Raw genomic sequence first — 9,478 nt, forward strand, 5'->3', positions numbered from 1 at the left:
CTGCTTCATCAATGACATTCCCTCCATCATAAGGTCAGAAATGGGGATGTTCGCTGATGACTGCACAGTGTTCAGTTCCATTCGCAACTCCTCAGATAATGAAGCAATCCGAGCTCGCATGCAGCAAGACCTGGACAACATCCAGGCTTAGGTTCATAAGTGGCAAGTAACATTCGCGCCAGATAAGTGCCAGGCAATGACCATCTCCAACAAGAGAGAATCTAACCACCTCCCCTTGGCATTCAACGGCATTACCATCGCCGAATCCCCCACCATCAACATCCTGGGGGTCACCATTGACCAGAAACTTAACTGGACCATCCATATAAATACTGTGGCTACGAGAGCAGGTCAGAGGCTGGGTATTCTGCGGCGAGTGACTCACCTCCTGACTCCCCAAAGCCTTTCCACCATCTACAAGGCACAAGTCAGGAGTGTGATGGAATACTCTCCACTTGCTTGGATGAGTGCAGCTCCAACAACACTCAAGAAGCTCGACACCATCCAAGATAAAGCAGCCCGCTTGATTGGCACCCAATCCACCACCCTAAACATTCACTCCCTTCACCACCGGCGCACTGTGGCTGCAGTGTGTACCATCCACAGGATGCACTGCAGCAACTCGCCAAGGCTTCTTCGACAGCACCTCCCAAACCCACGACCTCTACCACCTAGAAGGAAAAGAGCAGCAGGCACATGGGAACACCACCACCTGCACGTTCCCCTCCAAGTCACACACCATCCCGACTTGGAAATATATCGCCGTTCCTTCATCGTCGCTGGGTCAAAATCCTGGAACTCCCTTCCTAACAGCACTGTGGGAGAACCGTCACCACACGGACTGCAGCGGTTCAAGATGGCGGCTCACCACCACCTTCTCAAGGGCAATTAGGGATGGGCAATGAATGCCGGCCTCGCCAGCGGCGCCCACATCCCGTGAACGAATAAAAAAAAAGAGATTAAAGGAAGCTTTGTCACAAGCACCCGCATTGGGGAGACCCCTGAATGACAGACCATTTCAGTTGTACTGTACTATCGTCACTGATTGCTCAACTGCTCTTTTAACTCAAAAACATGGAGACAAGCATAGACCGGTAGCGTACTACTCTTCGAAGCTGGATCTGGTAGCACTAGGACATCCAGTTTGTACTCAGATTTTAACGGCCATTTACAATAGCCTGCAGTCGGCTGCTAATCTGACTTTACAACAGGACATTACAGTATACAGTTCTCACTCGCTAACTGCATTATTGGGCCAGCTGCAGACTCAACATCTTACCATGGCTCGTCAAATAAGCATGAGATATATCTGTTGAATAATCCTAAGTTGCGATTTAAACATTGTACTACCATCAACCCAGCATGTTTTCTCACAGAGCCACCCCTTGAACAGACTGATCCAGGACACGATTGTTTATCTTTAATTAAGGAAGACACTTCTGTCAGAGACGATCTATCTGATGGCCCAATAAAGGATCCAGACATAACTATGTATGTAGATGGGAGTGCCTCTATCGGTTCATTTGGAGAGAAACTTTCTGGATATGCAATCGTGGACCAGGACGGTAAAACTGTCCCTAAAGAAACCCCGACGGGTAACCTATTCGAGCAGAGAAAAGGACCTCGCCTAAACCAAAGGGAGGTAGACTCTGGACATCCTCTGCCACGATATAAACCCACCCTGACTAGTAAGCAATTTGTACGAACTCATGAGACATTGTATGACCATAACTCTGTTGTATGGTACCCTCCACTCTCATCAGTTGAAAGCATGTTTACGCCCTCCCCGGTTGTCAGACCCACGGACTTTCTTCTACCCTCTCATCTTCCGCCCCCTCTTACGAATATGACCCTCCCATATACAATTGCCCCATCGGCAAATTGTATGAATCTTGAACCCAGTGGCAGCGGGGATTCTTATGAGAATTGTTGGAATGGTACAGGATATGGATGTCGGACAGTATGGGTGATAAGCAATCACTCCTGCCTAACCACCCAGTGCATACGAAGGAAGTGTGACGTTTCTCCCACAGGTTAGGAAGGACGTTGCACGTGTATAGAAAGTAGATATATCCCTATCTCAGTCGGTGTGGAAGTCCTGTGTGGAGAGGGATTGGGGAAGACCACATACACGAACGGCCAAACGTCTGACACATATTGGTTAAGAGTGGGAGGTCAAAAATTTCCGTTTTCGTCTCGGTTGCAGCCGGAATGGACAACGCACTCCGTTACATCACGTGCATTAAATTATCCGGTTCCCCCTGATTTTGGAGACCCCACCCTGAAGATACTTCCTATAATCTATACCCGACCTGGTTACTTTTTTCTTACTGAAGGCAAGGCTACTAACTTTTTGATTACAGCCTTGGCTCCTAGGAGTGTGGCTATCGGAACCCTTCTCCCGACCACGGTTCCCTGCCCCAGTCAGTGGACCTCGCAAAAACGAATCGTTGCTCGTGCCGTCTCTGAGGAGTTCTGTTCAAAATGGAAAGATCCCACTTCTTTGGGAGGTCACGGGAACTCTATTGGTTATGGATTTGCAGGCTTATTTTCTCTCGCCTACCAGGGAGACTATTTGGCAGCTAACAATCGCAATTATATCATTTGCGGGCTGACGATTCTAGGTAATGCGACTATGGAGGCCCTCAGGGTGGTAACTAAAGAGTTGTCAGAACTTCGCTTGTTTTCAATGCAAAACCGATATGCATTGGATTATCTGTTAGCGCGAAAAGGAGGTGTCTGTGCGAGAGTAAAAGAACATTGTTTAATGGGAATACAGGATCAGACCTACAACATTACTAAGTTTATCAACCAAATACAAGATCAGGTCGACCGCATGAGTGCAGCTAAGGGCTGGGGAGAGTGAGGATTCGGATCATGGTATGACTGGATGATAAATATGGCAATGTGCCTAGTCATTGCGATTATGGGCATTTTTATTGGACTGGCCGTTCTGAAATGTGTGTTAGGAAGAATGCAGACTGCATTGGAGAACATAGGTTCCCCGAAGATGCTAGTTGTAAGACAAGCTGAAGTATGTGACAAGAATGAGACAGAGGATGAAGTAAAATATGATGTGGATGAAGAATTTAATAGATTGAATAAAATGAATGTGACCAGGTATGAGACTCTTCCCAGACAGAATTGCTGAGTGAGCAAGGATTTGTTATCATAAAATGACAAAAGGGGGGATGAGAATACCTACTGCCTATGTGGTGCCCTTTAATGAAAATACTTACATAGTAAGTATTTAAGTTTTCAGTAGATAGTAAAATGCCTAAGTGGCAAAGTAGGAGACTAGTAAGGTGATTAAGCAAGGGTTAATTAGAAACCTGCCTGCTAAGGTTTGGAACAATGGGCCCCTTCAAGGCTAATAGTGGTGTGAGTAGCTTGTTAGATGTAGAGGTCTGCTTATACTCAGCATGGAGGAGACATGACAGATTAAGGAGTCCCTGGTGTGGGATGTCTTTGTACAGCTGGTTGATCAATAGAAGTAATGAGGAGCGAGCCATAAACATCCCAGGTTAGAAGATAAGGGGATGCGGGATGTATAGAAGAAACATTCCAAGCTGGAAGATGAGGAGACATCCATCTATGTCTGTCACTGCGGCGTGATCAGCCAGGTCTAATATCTGTGATTGGCTTTTCATTATGTAACCTGGCATGGCCAACCTGTGCCTGGCTTATGATTGGTGTTGAACCTTGTGTTAACGATGTTCCAACCCCTATTGATCTGTATAAACGTGTGAAGTCCTGTATGTCTTTTGTCTTGCTCTGTCAGAATCGACAAAGCTCTGTCCGGAGTCAAAATCGATGCTATAGTCCAAGCCCCGCGGTAAATAAAATAGTGTTGAACTTTAAAGGTGTATTCGACTCAGTGTTTACTGAACCAGACTGAGGAAAAAAAGAATCCAGATCGTCATCCCCGCATGATACTCCATCTGCCACCTTCTTGCCCACTCTATATCCCTTTACAGACTCTTTATCCTCCGATAAATTTACGTTCCACCTTGTTTTGTACCATCAGCAAACTTGGATAAATTACACTCGGTTGAGTATATTCAAAACTGAGATCTATTGATTTTTTGAAACGATGGGAATCCAAGTACATGGGGCTAGGCAGGGAAAGCGGAGTTGAGGTTGATGATTAGCTCTCGTATTATCGAATGGCAGAGCAGGACCGGGGGGCCGTATTACCTGCTCCTGCTCTTATCATATTATTATCAGTGAGTGATTCTGAGCGTGTGTTTTTATGTGAGAGAGAGGCTGCCTTTGTATATCAGTGAGTGACTCTGAGTGAGTGTGTGAGAGAGAGAATGCCTCTGCATATCAGTGAGTGACTCTAAGTGAGTGTGTGTGTGAGAGAGAGGATGACTCTGTATATCAGTAAGTGACTCTGAGTGAGTGTGTGCGAAAGAGAGGATGTCTGTATATATCAGTGAGTGACTCTGAGTGAGTGAGTGTAAGAGGATGCCTCTGTATATAAGTGAGTGTCTCTGAGTGAGTGTGTGTGAGAGAGAGAGAGAGGATGCCTCTGTATATTGGTGAGTGACTCCGAGTGAGTGTGTGATAGAGAGGATGCTTCTTTATATCAGTGTATCAGTGAGTGAATCTGAGTGAGTGTGTGAGAGAGAGAGGATGCCTCTGCAAAGCAGTGAGTGACTGAGTGTGTGTGAAAGAGAGGATACCTCTGTACATCAGTGAGTGGCTCTGAGCGAGTAAGTGTGATAGAGAGGATGCCTCTGTATATGAGAGAGTGACTCTGAGTGAGTGAGTGTGAGAGAGAAGGTGCCTCTGTATATCAGTGAGTGACTCCGAGTGAGTGTGTGAGAGAGAGGATGCCTCTTTATAACAGTGAGTGTATCAGAGTGAGTGAGTGTGAGAGAGAGCGTGTCTGTGTATATAAGTGGGTGAATCTGAGTGTGTGAGTGTGCGCCGATGCCTCTGTATATGAGTGAGTGACTCTGAGTGAGTGTGTTTGAGAGAGAGAGGATTCATCTTACATTGGTGAGTGAGTCCGAGTGAGTGTATGATAGAGAGGATGCATCTTCATATCATTGAGTGACTCTGAGTGAGTGAGTGTGAGAGAAAGGATACCTCTTTATATTAGTGAGTGACTCTTAGTGAGTGTGTGTGAGAGAGAGAGTGCCTCTGTATATCAGTGAGTGATTCTGAGTGAGTGTGTGAGAGAGAGGATGTCTGTGTATATCAGTGAGAGACTCTGAGTGAGTGAGTGTGTGAGAGAGGATGCCTCTGTGTATCCGTGAGTGACTTTGCGTGAGAGTGTGAGAGAGGATGTCTCTGTATATCCGTGAGTGACTTTGAGTGAGTGTGTGAGAGGGAGGATCCTCTGTATATCAGTGAGTGACTGAGTATCTCTGTGTATTTTTTTGTGGGTGAGAAGCGGCAGGATGATGAAACCCGACCTTTGACCATCAACAACTTCTGAAGTCCTACAACAGACTGGGATTGAACAAGTTAATTTTCCAGAAGACACGTGTCCATATCAGACGTTGAATCAGACTCAGCAAGTGGTGTCCACGTGCAAAGCGCAGAAAGCTCTTCCTCATATCGATAAAAAGTTTGAGGAAGTGACGTTCCCACAAACGGATGAACGGATGGTTAGAAAAAGGCTTTTAAGATGAATGTGTCGATAACCAGGGGACACAGATTTAAGATAATTGACAAAAGAACCAGGGCGCGGGGGGGGGGGAGATGAAGAGATTTTCATTTTGATGTGCCAAGATATTATGATCTGGAATGCACTACCTGAACGGGTGGTGGAAGCAGATTCAATAGTAACTTTCAAAAGGGAATTGGATAGAATAATGGAATGATTACAGCATGGAAGGAGGCCATTCAGGCCATCGAGCCTGTGGCAGCTCTTTGTGAGAACAATCCAGTTCGTCCCATTCCCCCGCTCTTTCCACGTAGACCTGTAAATATTTTCCCTTACACAATTTATCCAATTCGCTTTTGAAATTTATTATTGAATCTGCTTCCACCACCCTGTCAGGCAGTGCATTCCAGATCATTAAACTCACTGAATGTGGTTCTTTCGCCAATCACCTGAAATGTGTGTCCTCTGGTTCGTGACCCTTCCGCCAATGGGAACCGTTTCCCTTTACTTACTTTATCTAAATCGCCATGATTTTGAACACTTCTATCGAATCAAAGAGAACGGAAATGAATCTGGATTGTATCGGGACAAACATCGCTCTCAGTTTATTAAAAAGAATCCTCGGCCGAGGCTGGGAGCTGGATCATGTACTCACCCAGAACCTTTATACTGACAATACCAAAAAATTAATTGGAAGAATTTTTACAATCCATTAAATACGATTTACGTATCATTTCATCACCCGTTTATATTGAAATGATAATCATTTAATTCAACTGCAGTTTGTGAAATCCAGAAATAGATTTACTGATGCAATCACATACCCCATCATCCACCCTAACTCACATCCCCTTCTTCTACATACTTCCCCATCCCACATCCGTCAATCACATATTCACCTCCCTCCAACCTCACTCACGACATCCTCCCTCCAACCTCACTCATATATCCCCTCCCTCCACACTCACTCACATCCCTTCACTTCACACTCACTCACATTCCACTCCCTCCACACTCGCTCACACATCCCTCTCCTTCCACCCTCACTAACACACCCCCCTCGCTCCACGCTCACATATCAAGCTTCCTCCACCCTAATTCACACATCCCACATCGTCCACCCTCATTATATTTTCCGCCCTCCTCCCTAACTAACACACCCCACCCTCAGTCACAGATCACATCATGCACCCTCACTCAAATCCCCTCCGTCCGCCCACTCACATACTTCCCCCTCCTTCCACCCTCACTCACATCCCCGCCCTCCAACCTCCCTCATACATCCCACTCCCTGCACCTTCACTCACACATCCTCCTTCCCCTGCCATCATTCATTCATACCCCTCCCTCCATCCTCACTCACAAATCCCCCTCCCACCACCCATCCATCCTCCGTCAATCACACATCCACCTCCCTCCAACCTGACTCACACATCCTCTGCCTCCACCCGTACTCACATCCCCTCACTTCACCTTTACTCACATTCCCCTCCCTCAGCCCACACTCACACATCACATACCCTGCACCATCACTCAAACAGTCCTTTGCTCCTAACTCACGCAAACATCCCAGTCCCTCCACTCTCACTCACCGATACTCAGTTTGGGTTCCGCCAGGACCACTCGGCTCCAGACCGCATTACAGCCTTGGTCCAAACATGGACAAAAGAGCTGAATTCCAGAGGTGAGGTGAGAGTGACTGCCCTTGACATCAAGGCAGCATTTGACCGAGTGTGGCACCAAGGAACCCGAGTAAAATTGAAGTCAATGGGAATCAGGGGGAAAACTCTCCAGTGGCTGGAGTCATACCTAGCGCAAAGGAAGATGGTAGTGGTTGTTGGAGGCCAATCATCTCAGCCCCAGGACATTGCTGCAGGAGTTCTTCAGGGCAGTGTCCTAGGCCCAACCATCTTCAGCTGCTTGATCAATGACCTTCCCTCCATCATAAGGTCAGAAATGGGGATGTTCGCTGATGATTGCACAATGTTAAATTCCATTCGCAACGCCTCAGATAATGAAGCAGTCCAAACCCGCATGCAGCAAGACCTGGACAACATCCAGGCTTGGGCTCATAAGTGGCAAGTAACATTCGCGCCAGATAAGTGCCAGGCAATGACCATCTCCAACAAGAGAGAGTCTAACCACCTCCCCTTGAGATTAAACGGCATTACCATCGCCGAATCCCCCACCATCAACATCCTGGGGGTCACCATTGACCAGAAACTTAACTGGACCACGAGAGCAGGTCAGAGGCTGGGTATTCTGCGGCGAGTGACTCACCTCCTGACTCCCCAAAGCCTTTCCACCATATACAAGGCACAAGTCAGGAGTGTGATGGAATACTCTCCACTTGCTTGGATGAGTGCAGCTCCAACAACACTCAAGAAACTCGACACCATCCAAGATGAAGCAGCCCACTTGATTGGCACCCCTTCCACCACCTGAAACATTCACTCCCTTCACCACCGGCGCACTGTGTCTGCAGTGTGCACCATCCACAGGATGTACTGCAGCAACTCGCCAAGGCTTCTTCGACAGCACCTCCCAAACCCGTGACCTCTACCACCTAGAAGGAGAAGGGCAGAAGGTACATGGGAACAACACCACCTGTACGTTCCCCTCCAAGTCACACACCATCCCAACTTGGAAAGATATCGCCGTTCCTTCATCGTCGCTGGGTCAAAATCCTGTGGGAGAACCGTCACCACACGGACTGCAGTGGTTGAAGAAGGCGGCTCACCACCACCTTCTCAAGGACAATTAGGGATGGGCAATAAATGCTGGCCTCGCCAGCGACGCCCACATCCCATGAACAAATAAAAAAAAACATACCCAACCCTCCACCATTAATCACACATCCACCTCCTTCCATTCTAACTCATACATCCCACTCCCTCCACCCTCACTCACATCTCCCTCCCTCCACCCTCGGTCACATCGTCCAACGTCCTACATCACTGACATCACCCTCCCTCCACCCTCAATCACACATACCCCTCACTCCAAAGTCATTCACACATTCACCTCCCTCTACCCTCACTCACATCCTGTACCTCCTACCTCACTCACACATCCCACTCTCTCCACCCTCACTCACACATATGAAGCTTCATCCACCATAACTCACATGCCCCCCTCCAGCCTCACTCACATATCCCCCTCCGTCCTCCATCACTCACACTGCCTCCTCCCTTCTCCCTCACTCACGTCAGCCACCCTCAAACGTCATTCAAACATCCGCCTCCCAAAAATCACACTCGCACATCCTACTCCCTCCCCTTCAAGCACAACCCCTTCACTCCACGCTAACTCACATCCCCCTCCCTCCACCCTCATTCACATCCATCTCCCTCCACCTTCACTCAAACACTATCCTTCCAAATTCACTCACACATCCAACGTCCTGAACCCGCACTCACATCTCCCGTTCCCTCCACCTACAATTACACATGCCCCTCCCTCCATCCTCACTCACACATCACCCTCCCTCCATCCCCACTCACATCCCCATCCCTCCACCCTCACTCACACGTCCCACTCCAACAACCATCATTCACATCAACATCCCACCACCGTCACTCACCTCCCCCTCCATCCAACATCACTCACATCTCTCTCCCTCCAAACTCATTCACATCCCCCTCCCTCCACCTTCACTCACACATCCACATCACTCCACCCTCACTCACAGAACCCTCTCTCTCCACTTTCACTCATACATCACACTTCCTCCACTCGAATTCACATCCTCTTCCCTCCACCCACAATAACACATCCACCTCCCTGCACCCTCACTCACACGAGCCACCCTCCACCCTCACTCACATGGTCCTTCCTCCACCCTTATTCACATCCCTC

Source organism: Heptranchias perlo, unplaced genomic scaffold (assembly GCF_035084215.1).
Source record: "Heptranchias perlo isolate sHepPer1 unplaced genomic scaffold, sHepPer1.hap1 HAP1_SCAFFOLD_63, whole genome shotgun sequence".
Lineage (NCBI taxonomy): Eukaryota > Metazoa > Chordata > Chondrichthyes > Hexanchiformes > Hexanchidae > Heptranchias > Heptranchias perlo.